Source organism: Pristiophorus japonicus, chromosome 12 (genome assembly GCF_044704955.1).
Source record: "Pristiophorus japonicus isolate sPriJap1 chromosome 12, sPriJap1.hap1, whole genome shotgun sequence".
In the NCBI taxonomy this organism is placed as follows: Eukaryota; Metazoa; Chordata; class Chondrichthyes; family Pristiophoridae; genus Pristiophorus; species Pristiophorus japonicus.
The window spans coordinates 177,438,024-177,450,548 of NC_091988.1; the positions used below are offsets into that span (position 1 = coordinate 177,438,024).

At 45.2% G+C, this 12,525-nt stretch overlaps 1 protein-coding gene across 1 annotated transcript in view; it reads left to right on the forward strand.

The window, feature by feature from the left end:
• Positions 1–12,525, forward strand: part of dnmt3bb.1 (DNA (cytosine-5-)-methyltransferase 3 beta, duplicate b.1) — a 294,113-nt gene that overhangs the window by 106,876 nt on the left and 174,712 nt on the right. The window lies entirely within an intron of this gene.

Sequence of the window (12,525 nt, forward strand, 5' to 3'; positions counted from 1 at the left end):
GTCTAACTCCCTCTTGAATATATCCAATGAACTGGCATCAGCAACTCTCTGTGGCAGGGAATTTCATAGGTTAACAACTCTCTGTGTGAAGAAGTTTCTCCTCATCTCAGTCCTAAATGGCCTACCCCTTATCCTAAGACTATGTCCCCTGGTTCTGGACTTCCCCAACATCGGGAACATTCTTCCCGCATCTAACCTGTCCAGTCCCGTCAGAATCTTATACGTTTCTATGAGATCCCCTCTCATCCTTCTAAACTCCAGTGAGTAGAGGCTCAGTTGATCCAGTCTCTCCTCATATGACAGTCCAGCCATCCCTGGAATCAGTCTGGTGAACCTTCGCTGCACTCCCTCAATAGCAAGAACGTCCTTCCTCAGATTAGGAGACCAAAACTGAACACAATATTTCAGGTGAGGCCTCACAAAGGCCCTGTACAACTGCAGCAAGACCTCCCTGCTCCTATACTCAAATTCCCTAGCTATGAAGGCCAACACACCATTGGCCTTCATCACCGCCTGCTGTACCTGCATGCCCACTTTCAGTGACTGATGAACCATGACACCCAGGTCTCGTTGCACCTCCCCTTTTCCTAATCTGCCGCCATTCAGATAATATTCTGCCTTCGTGTTTTTGCCCCCAAAATGGATAACCTCACATTTATCCACATTATATTGCATCTGCCATGCATTTGCCCATTCACCTAACCTGTGCAAGTCACCCTACAGCCTCTTAGCGTCCTTCTCACAGCTCACACTGCCACCCAGTTTAGTGTCATCTGCAAACTTGGAGATATTACACTCAATTCCTTCATCTAAATCGTTAATATATATTGTAAAGAGCTGGGGTCCCAGCACTGAGCCCTGCGGCACCCCACTAGTCACTACCTGCCATTCTGAAAAGGACCCGTTTATCCCGACTCTCTGCTTCCTGTCTGCCAACCAGTTCTCTATCCACGTCAGTACATTACCCCCAATACCATGTGCTTTGATTTTGCACACCAATCTCTTGTGTGGGACCTTGTCAAAAGCCATTTGAAAGTCCAAATACACCACGTCCACTGGTTCTCCCTTGTCCACTCTGCTAGTTACATCCTCAAAAAATTCCAGAAGATTCGTCAAGCATGATTTCCCTTTCATAAATCCATGCTGACTTGGTCCGATCCTGTCACTGCTTTCCAAATGCGCTGCTATTTCATCCTTAATAATTGATTCTAACATTTTCCCCATTACTGATGTCAGGCTAACCGGTCTTTAATTACCCGTTTTCTCTCTCCTTTTTAAAAAAGTGGTGTTACTTTAGCTACCCTCCAGTCCATAGAGACTGATCCAGAGTCGATAGACTGTTGAAAAATGATCACCAATGCATCCACTATTTCTAGGGCCACTTCCTTAAGTACTCTGGGATGCAAACCATCAGGCCCCGGGGATTTATCAGCCTTCAATCCCATCAATTTCCCGCTTAATAAGGATATCCTTCAGTTCCTCCTTCTCACTAGACCCACTGTCCCCTAGTACATTCAGAAGATTATTTGTGTCTTCCTTCGTGAAGGCAGAACTGAAGTATTGGTTCAATTGGTCTGCCATTTCTTTGTTCCCCATTATAAATTCACCTGAATCCGACTGCAAGGGACCTACGTTTGTCTTCACTAATCTTTTTCTCTTCACATATTTATAGAAGCTTTTGCAGTCAGTTTTTATATTCCCTGCAAGCTTCCTCTCGTACTCTATTTTCCCCTCTTAATTAAACCCTTAGTCCTCCTCTGTTGAATTCTAAATTTCTTCCAGTCCTCAGGTTTGTTGCTTTTTCTAGCCAAGTTATATGCCTCTTCCTTGGCTTTAACACTATCCTTAATTTCCCTTGTTAGCCATGGTTGAGCCACCTTCCTCGTTTTATTTTTACTCCAGACAGGGATGTACAATTGCTGACGTTCATCCATGTGATCTTTAAATGTTTGCCATTGCTTATCCATCGTCAACCCTTTAAGTATCCTTTGCCAGTCTATTCTAGCCAATTCAAGCCTCATACCGTCAAAGTCACCCTTCCTTAAGTTCAGGACCCTAGTTTCCGAATTAACTCTGTCACTCTCCATCTTAATAAAGAATTCCACCATGTTATGGTCACTCTTCCCCAAGGGGCCTCGCACAACATGATTGCTAATTAGTCCCTTCTCATTACACATCACCCAGTCTAGGATGGCCTGCCCTCTAGTTGGTTCCTTGACATATTGGTCTGGAAAACCATCCCTAATACACTCCAGGAAATCCTTCTCCACCGCATTGCTACCAGTTTGGTTAGCCCAATCAATATGTAGATTAAAGTCGCCCATGATAACTGCTGTATCTTTATTGCACACATCCCTTATTTCTTGTTTGGTGCTGACCCCAACTTCATTCCTACTGCTTGGTGGTCTGTACACAACTCCAACTAGCGTTTTCTGCCCTTTGGAATTCCGTAGCTCCACCCATACCAATTCCACATCATCCAGGCTAATGTCCCTCCTTACTATTGCATTACTTTCCTCTTTAACCAGCAACGCCACCCCACCTCATTTTCCTCTCTGCCTATCCTTCCTAAATGTTGAATACCCCTGGATGTTGTGTTCCCAGCCTTGGTCACCCTGGAGCCATGTCTCCGTGATGCCAATTACATCATATCCGTTAACTGCCATCTGCGCAGCTAATTCGTCCACCTTATTCCGAATACTCTTCGCATTGAGGCACAGAGCCTTCAGGCTTGTCTTTTTAACACACTTTGCCCCTTTAGAATTTTTCTGTAATGTAGCCCTTTTTCTTTTTTGCCTTGGGTTTCTCTGCCCTCCACTTTTACTATTCTTCTTTCTGTCTTTTGCTTCTGCCTCCATTTTATTTCCCTCTGTCTCCCTGCATAGGTTCCCAACCCTCTGCCATGTTAGTTTAACACCTTCCTAATAGCACTAGCAAAAACTCTCCCTAGGACATTGGTTCCAGTCCTGCCCAGGTGCAGACCGTCCGGTTTGTACTGGTCCCACCTCCCCCAGAACCGGTTCCAATATCCCAGGAATTTGAATCCCTCCTTTCTGCACCACTCCTCAAGCCACGTATTCATTGGAGCTATCCTGCGATTCCTACTCTGACTAGCACGTGGCACTGTTAGCAATCCTGAGATTACTACTTTTGAGGTCCTACTTTTTAATTTAGCTCCTAGCTCCCTAAATTCGTCTCGTAGGACCGCATCCCGTTTTTTACCTATGTCTTTGGTACCTATATGCACCACGACAACTAGCTGTTCACCTTCCCTTTTCAGAATGTCTTGCACCCGCTCCGAGACATCCTTGACCCTTGACAGAGAAGGAAGAAAGTGGGTGGTGTAACAGAATTCGTTAAAGATGACATCATAGCACTAGAGTGTAAAGATTTAAGTAGAGAATTGGTCCAAACAAAATATCTCTGGATGGAGCTGAGGAATAGCAAGGGATTGGCCACAAAGTGGGAGTATATTATAGATGGCTGAACAGTGAAATAGAAAAGGAGAATGAAATTTCTAGATAAAATAGAGAGACATTTATTTAACAATATTTATATTTGTAGATTTTAATTACCCAAAATAGGCTAGATTAGGGAAATTTTGCTAAGAAAAGAAGGATTTTTGCAGTATGTTCAGTACTGTTTTCTCAGTCAATATTTTAATACCCCAACAAGGAAGGAATCACTTGTTCTGTATAATGAGGTGGAGATTACCTACAATATAATTGGGTTGAGTGTAAGAATAGAAACAAGAAAAGTGTCAAGAAAAAAATTTACTTGACTAGAAAACAATGAATTATAATTAACTAAAAAGGGACCTTGTCCAGATTAAATGGAAAGAAAATTTGGCTAATAGAATCATAATTCAGCAATGGGAAATATTTAAACAGGAGATGGAAAGGTACAAATTAAGAATATTCCAGCAAGGATAAAAGGACGTGTAACAAAGGTTGGAGTTTTATGGATGAATAGGGAGATTAAATCAAATGTAAAAATAAAAAAGGGGCATGTATTGCTTATAGGGCAGATATTAAAAGAAAGACAGAACAAATATAAAGAATATATAAGAAAGCTACAAAAAATAGGCTAGAAAGGTGGAGAAAGGAGTATGAAAGAAAATGACCAAAAAGACACGAAAAGAGCCACTAACAAAGAGATGTAGGAGACCAGCTTATAGTGTAGTGAGGGATTAGTAAAAATATTTAAACAAGTGCTTTGCTTCAGAGGAGAAAGATATTAAAATTGTAGAACCAATAGAGGTGGGGGTTAATATAAAGAAAGATGGTACTAATAAAGTCATTCAAGCTTAAGGCAGACAAATCACTGGGATCTGACGGTTTACATGCAAGGATCCAAAAGGGAGCTAGAAATATCAGAGGCTCTGACTATAATTTCCCAGAATTCTATAGAAAGGAAAAATGTGCCAGAGAATAGGAGGACGGAAAATATGACACCCTTCATCAAAAAGGGATAATGCAGGAAATGATAGTACAGTCTTACTTCTCCTGTTGGTTAAATGCTGGAATAAATTCCTCAAGCATTTGGAGAAATATGTGCTAATGAGAAAGTCAGCATGGATTTCTAAAAGGCAGATTGCGTTCAGCCAACTTTACAGAAATAGCGAGGATAGATAACTGAAGTGCAATTTGATCATCAAATGACCTGCTTAAAACAACAAAGTAAAAACATACATTATATTTTGGAACAGCCCTCTGATTTTCAGTTTTGATTGCCTGTAACACATGAGATGGCTAAGAGGAGCTCATGTAGTCATTGCTTAAAAAATATTCCAGTAATGACTGGGTCAAAAGCTATTGTAAATGGCGACCAAAGTTTCATACTCTTGTTTTGAAACACTTTGGGGCGAATTTTAACCCCCCAAAATGGGTGGGTTGGTATAAGATGTTAAAATTTTTAAAATCTCAAACTTGACCCCAACCCACCTACGGTGATGGGACAAAGGGCGAGCAGCCAACCTGCTCTCCGTCGGCGGGTTGACCATTTAAATATTTTACTGAGGCTGATAACCTCAGTTTTGCAGGTTTAGCCAGGCCTCGGGAAACCCAGCACCTCAAGGGAGGCGAGGACAGCTTCGGGGAGAAGCAAAGTGCCTTTACAGCATTGCTTGTGTTCCAGAAGGAGCAGGAACCTTCTTCCCTGGGATCGGACCCCCCCCCCCTTCCCAGGGTCGGGAGTCAGGGATTGAATCCCACTCGGTGCCGGTGATCGGACCCAACCTCCCTGGGTTCGGGGATTGTACCCCCCATCCCAGGATAGGACCCCCACACTCCCACTAGCAGCTGCAGGCATCTCACTTGCAGCTGTGGCCTGTTCTGGAGTGCTCCCTGCCCGACTGGAAGCCAAGCCTGTCAATCAGGCTGACCCCCGGGTGGGTAACCTGCCGTAACACTCCACCGCATGTGCAGAAACCTAGGGGCCGAAATTTACCCTTGCTGGAAACGGGGCGCACTTTGCGTGTTTCAGCTGCTTTCACCGCTGCAATGGATGTAGTGGCCTCTTGCACGAAATTCAGCTCTTTGTCTTTTTGTTCCCAGCGGGGCGGAAGTTAGCCATAATGGGGGCAGAAGTGGAGGTGGGAGCGGAAGTGGGTGCAGGTGCAGTGCCCGCCGCTGTCAGTCATCACCACGTCCTTCACCTTCACTTAAAGGGGAGAGCCGCTGCGAGCTCTGCGATTAGTTTAGTTAGGTCCTCTGGGCCACCAGGGAGGGCCAGCGGCCTGGCACTCGAGGAGGTGCTTGGCTGGCTGCGGTCCGGCCGAGCCTGGGGGCATAAGTGTTGGGCCGACCTGGCAGTCGGCCGACAAAAAAAAATAAGATGGCACCTGCAACAGTGCGCCCTCCCCTTTAATGGTGGCCGCACCGCAATTTTGCAGACCCTGCAAACACAGTGCACCGACAGAAAAAACTGTCGGGAGCATCGAGCAGCGGGCTGAAGATTTCTCCAGGTAAATTTTGCTTTGGGGCGGGAGATCAACGGTGCGCGTTTTGATGAGGCACTTAGGAGGATTCGGCAGCAGTGGGGTGGAAGTGGGGACTGCAGGAAAAAACCGCAATATATCGGCTGCCATTCGACGCCGCCGCTTACCGGTGGTAATGGGCCCGATCGGGAGGTTGAATTTCAGTCCCCTAGACTTCTGGGTTTCCGGACCGAAACTCCGCCTCACCCTGCTCACCAAAGCCACCCCCGTCAATATTGGCGCCTATATCTGTTATTGTGTTATTGTTTCTTGCTTGTGCCTTTCTGCTTTTGTGTAATACTTTACTATTAGTTTTAGCTTCAGTGTAAAGTCTGGTAGTGTAGTACTTGCTGCCTTTCAGAGGACCTGGTGGAATTCCCACACGATCTCCAGTGCGACATACTACAAGTAAGCAGAAATTCTTAATCCTGAATTGTGGCAGAGAGGTTACACTGAAGCATTAGCCTGTATTTTCCTCTTTAAATGCTAAACAACCTTACTGCACCTCAAACATTTTCTGTTTTTGAAATCTGAAATATGAGGATAGAAATTATTGTTTGTAATAATAGTGGACATGCAGGTAGCAGCCATTCCTCTAATTGCCATTTTGACAAAAATTATAAAACTCTTGTTCCTCAAGTTTATGTGTAACCGATAGCGGGAGAAAGTAACATCTGGTTCTCACAGCCTTCGGTCCTCTAACTGATTGCAGGGCTGTGGCGAAAGAGTGGGGAAATGGCACTAATTAGATAGCTCTTTCAAAGGCACAGCACTGGCACGATGGCTGCCTTCTGTGCTGTAAGATTCGATGATTCTACAGTCTGGTTGATACTAGCAACTTCCAATCTGAGAAAATGAAGTAGAATTTTCTTGTGAAATGCTAACAAGCTGACACATTGCTGAGTTATGATGCAGTTTCAGTAAAATCAATATGAGCATATTTGAGGCCACAATTTTCTTAATTGTGACGGTAACTTTTATATCAGTGGGCCAAGTAATGCAGTCCAATGTGTGCATTAGTAATACTTAGTAATGGAACCAGAAAAGATAGCATCAGCGAATCTCTGCCATGTCATATTATGATACGGTGATCAAATATATAAAGCCACAATAACCAAATCTCAAATTTTAAATTCAAATGGATTGTATCTTTTAAGGCCTAATTTTATAAATGTGCGCAACCGTTGTGGAGCCTGGCCAGCTCACTACGCATATTGGAAATCATCATCATCATCATAGGCAGCTCCTCGGAATCGAGGAAGACTTGCTTCCACTCTTAGCATGAGTTCTTAGGTGGCTATACAGTCCAATACGAGAACCACAGTCTCTGTCACAGGTCGGACAGATAGACGTTGAGGGAAAGGGTGGGCAGGGAGCCTGGTTTGCCGCACACTCCTTCCGCTGCCTGTGCTTGATTTCTGCATGCTCTTGGCGACGATACTCGAGGAGCTCAGCGCCCTCCCGAATGCACTTCCTCCACTTAGGGCGGTCTATGGCCAAGGATTCCCAGGTGTCAGTGGGGATGTCGCACTTTATCAGGGAGGCTTTGAGGGTGTCCTTGTAACGTTTTCTCTGCCTGCCTTTGGCTCGTTTGCCGTGGACGAGTTCTGAGTAGAGCGCTTGCTTTGGGAGGCTCGTGTGTGGCATGCGGACTATGTGGCCTGCCCAGCGGAGCTGATCAAGTGTGGTCAGTGCTTCAATGCTGGGGATGTTGGCCTGGTCGAGGACACTAATGTTTGTGCGTCTGTCCTCCCAGGGGATTTGCAGGATCTTGCGGCGACATCGCTGGTGGTATTTCTCCAGCGATTTGAGGTATCTACTGTACATGGTCCACGTCTCTGAGTCATACAGGAGGGCGGGTATTACTATGGCCTTGTAGACCATGAGCTTGGTGACTGTTTTGAGGGACTGATCTTCAAACACTCTTTTCCTCAGGTGGCCGAAGGCTGCACTGGCGCACTGGAGGCGGTATTGGATCTCATCATCGATGTCTGCTCTTGTTGATAGGAGGCTCCCGAGATAGGGGAAGTGGTCCACGTTGTCCAGGGCCATGCTGTGGATCTTGATGTTTGGGGGGCAGTGCTGTGCGGCGAGGACAGGATGGTGGAGGACCTTTGTCTTACTAATGTTTAGCGTAAGGCCTATGCTTTCATACGCCTCGGTAAATACATCGCCTATGTCCTTGAGTTCAGCCTCTGTATGTGCGCAGATGCAGGCATCTTCCGCATACTGTAGCTTGACGACAGAGGTTGGAGTGGTCTTGGACCTGGCCTGGAGATGGCGAAGGTTGAACAGCTTCCCACTGGTTCTGTAGTTTAGCTCCACTCCAGCGGGGAGCTTATCAACTGTGAGGTGGAGCATGGCAGCGAGGAAGATTGAGAAGAGGGTTGGGGTGATGACGCAGCCCTGCTTGACCCCGGTCCGGACGTGGATTGGGTCTATGATGAATCCGTTGGTAAGGATCACGGCTTGCATGTCGTCGTGGAGCAGGTGGAGTATGGTGATGTACTTTTGGGGGCATCAGAAACGGAGGAGGACGCTCCATAGACTCTCGTGGTTGACAGTGTCGAAGGCCTTTGTAAGGTCGAAGAAGGACATTATAAGGGCTGACGCTGTTCCCTGCATTTTTCCTGCAGCTGTCACGCTGCAAAGATCATGTCCGTTGTGCTCCGGAGGGGACAAAATCCGCACTGCGACTCCGGGAGAAGCTCCTCGACCACGGGGAGAAGACGGTTGAGGAGGACTCTAGCAACAACTTTCCCAGTGGTTGAAAGCAGGGAGATTCCTCTGTTGTTCCCGCAGTCGGACTTGTCCCCTTTTTTTAAAGATGGACTTGTCCCCTTTTTTGGAAATCACAGATATGCTAACCGCAATTTTCAATCTATTATTTTAATGGAAATAGTGGAGTGGGCAAATCGGTTGATCGGCCCATTGGAGTACATTCAGCTCTTGTTCCCAAAATTCAGAATTTTATTCAATGTTGATTTTTACCCTTATTGTACTCAGTAAATAGGAACTGCATACAGAAGTAACGTAAGGTGACAGTACTTTTAGGGTTGTTATAAACCCTTGGGTTGTCCTGCATCTAAACAAAGACTTAATATTGGCATGGGAATGCCCGGGAACATGACATAAGGTTTTGTTATTTACTTCCCAGTACTGATGAGCAGCAAATGGCACATGTAGTCCCAAATATCGCAGATATTTCTGTTCCATGGTTACCCACAAATATCCAGATTTAGCCCAGTTTGGGTCACTTAGGATTTGAAGTAAAAGTATGCACACACAGGATTGTTAAAGCACAATAAGCAAGAATACTCATTCTTACTTCCCAGAATGGTCAGCTAATAGAATAAAATATACTCGGAGTCACTTCAAAATCGAGGCTTTCAGCTGTTCAAGCCTCAAATTGCCCCTTCTCTTCAAATCATATTGTGCAATGAGAAAGGGTTCATTAATAACTTTGTTGTAAAGGGGCCCTTAGGAAAGAGGGACCATAATATGATAGAATTTTATATTAAGTTTGAAAGTGATTTCACTTAATGGAACTGAAAGCCGATAAATCCCCCGGACCTGATGGCCTACATCTTCGAGTTTTGACAGAGGTGGTTATAGAGATAATGGATGCATTGGTTGTCATCTTCCAAAATTCCATAGATTCTAGAAAGGTTCCCACAGATTGGAAGGTAGCAAATGTAACCTTGCTATTTAAGAAAGGAGGGAGAGAGAAAACGGGGAATTTACAGACCAGTTAGCCTGACATCAGTAGTAGGGAAAATGTTAGAATCTATTATTAAGGACATGATTACAAGCCACTTAGAAAATAATAAGGACTGGACAGAGTCAACACGGATTTATGAAAGGAGAATAGATAAGAGGAACCAGTGGATGTGGTGTATTTGGATTTTCAGAAGGCATTCAATAAGGTGCTGCACAAGAGACTATTAAACACAATTAGAGCTCATGGGATTGGGGGAAATAGACTAGCATGAATTGAGGATTAGTTAATGGACTGAAAACAGAGAGTAGGAATAAACAAATCATTTTTGGGTTGGCAAACTATAATTAGTGGGTTGCCGCAAAGATCAGTGCTTGGGCCTCAGTTATTCACAATTTATATCAGTGATTTGGAAGACGGGACCAAATGTAATATATTCAAGTTTGCTGCTGGTACAAAGATAGGTAGGAATGCAAGTTGTGAGGAGGATACAAAGAGACTTCTAGGGGATATAGATTGGCTAAGTGTGTGGGCAGCAACATGGCAAATGGACTATAATGTGGAAAATATGAAGTTATCCACTTTGGTAGAAAAAATAGTATGTTGGTGTTCAGAGGGACCTAGTGTCCTTATACATGAATCACTGAAAGTTAACATGCAGGTACAGTAAGCAAATTAAGAAAACAAATGGTATGTTCGCCTTTATTACAAGAGGATTTGAGTGTAAGTGTAAAAGTGTCTTACTGTAATTAAATAGAGCCCTAGTGAGACCATACCTGGAGTTCTGTGTACAATTTTGATCTCCTTACCCAAGGAAGGATATACTTTCCATAGAGGGTGTGCAACAAAGGTTCACCAGACTAATTCCTGGGATGGGGGAATTGTCCAATGAGGAGAGATTGAGTAGACTAGGCCTATATTCTCTAGAACTTAGAAGAATGTGAGATGATCTCATTGAAACATACAAAATTCTTAAAGGGCTTGACAGGGTGGCTGCAGGTAGGATGTTTCCCCTGGCTGGGGAGTCTAGAATCAGGGGTCACAGTCTCAGAATAAGGGGTTGGCCATTTAGGACTGAGATGAGGAGAAATTTCTTCACTCAGAGGGTGGTGAATTTCTGGAATTCTCTACCCCAGAATGCTGTGGATGCTCAGTCATTGAGTATATTCAAGACAGATCGATAATTTTTTGAATATTAAGGGAATCAACGGATATGGGGATAGTGCAGGAAAATGAAGTTGAGGTAGAAGATCAGCCATGATCTTATTGAATGGCAGAGCAGGCTCGAGGGTGTGGAAATGTTATGCTTGTAATATCTCGATGTCTAAAGGTTCAGTAGAATTTAATTACTTTGGACCTCCGATGAGTAACACCAGCAGGAGCAGTAACAGCCTGCTTCTCCCAGACCTGCAGCTGCACAGGAAGGAAGGATTCAGCAGAGAGGTGCAGCTAGTAGGAGGCCATACCTGGCACACAGGTAGAGGATAAGCTTCCTCAACATGTCAACACCAGTGTGTCAGGAGGCGCAGGTTGTCACGTCAGGTGAAGGCAGCCTGCTGGAACAAGACCTGTTGCCAGTTGGACCTGGTGGCCACACTTTACTGGTGGCTGCCAAAGTCACCACCGCCCTCAACTCTTTGCCTCTGGATCCTTCCAGTTCTCTACTGGAGACATTTGCAGGATCTCGCAGTTGGCGGCCCACAAATGCATAAGGTAGGTGACCGATTGCTTCTTTGTCAGGGCTGGCAATGATGTCAATTTCACTTGCGATGACTCCTGTCAGAATGAGCGGGCTCTCGGGTTTGCGACTCTGGCTGGCTTCCCGCAGGTGCAGGTTGTCATTGACTGCACACGTGTCGCAATTAAGGCACCCCAAGATCATTCAGAATTATTCATCAACTGCATGGGCTTCCATTCCATCTATGTGCAGCTGGTGTGCAACCACAAAAAGATGTTTATGCAGGTGTGCGAAAGATTCCCGGGCAGCTGCCATGTTGTTTTCGTCTTGCGGCAGTCCACCCTCCCTGATCTCTTCGCACCTCAAAGCAGATTTACAGGCTGGCTGCTCAGAGACGAGGGATACCCACTTAAAAGATGGCTGATAATTCCCGTGACGAACCCAACTAATGAGGCCCAGGAATCATATAACAACCACGTGTTAATAAGCAAGCCATCGGCATGCTGAAGATATGCTTGAGGCTGGAGGCGACCATCAGTATACACCAGCCAGGGTCTCCAATATGGTTGTGTTGTACTGTGCTCTGCACAACATGGCATTCGCAGCGAGGTTTGGACCAATTCATGTCTTGCCATTCAAGTGAAAAGGCCACTTACCAATCAGTGACCAAAAATGGGCAAGATGGGGAAGAATTAATATATATGTGACTCAAAAATAAAACAGAAACTTACCAATCTAACATTGTGTAACACACCCATGTGCAACGTTTTTTACTCTTCTTCTTCCTAGCACTTCTACGTGGTGCAACTCCTGTGGCTTCAGCAGAGGTAGAGGCAGGCTGCTCAGATCCCTGCTCTGACTACTGAGATGCTCTTGGCCGATGTCCTCTGAGTTTTGGAGCCTGTGAGGGCCCCGGCAAAGACTGTGCTGCCACAGGCAGCATGTGGGGTACTGTCTGAGGAGTGGCGGGGGGTCGGGGGGAAGGAGCAATGGGTGAGAATTTGAGGCGCTTTGAGCCAAGTTCACACTTCCCTGTCCCCTTTCACCATCATCCTTCTCATGGCCCACCCACACTTCCTTGCTAGCAATGAGTTTGAGTACACTTTACTGCAGTTCAGTAGGGCCAAGGCTAGAGTAACATTTATCCTATTT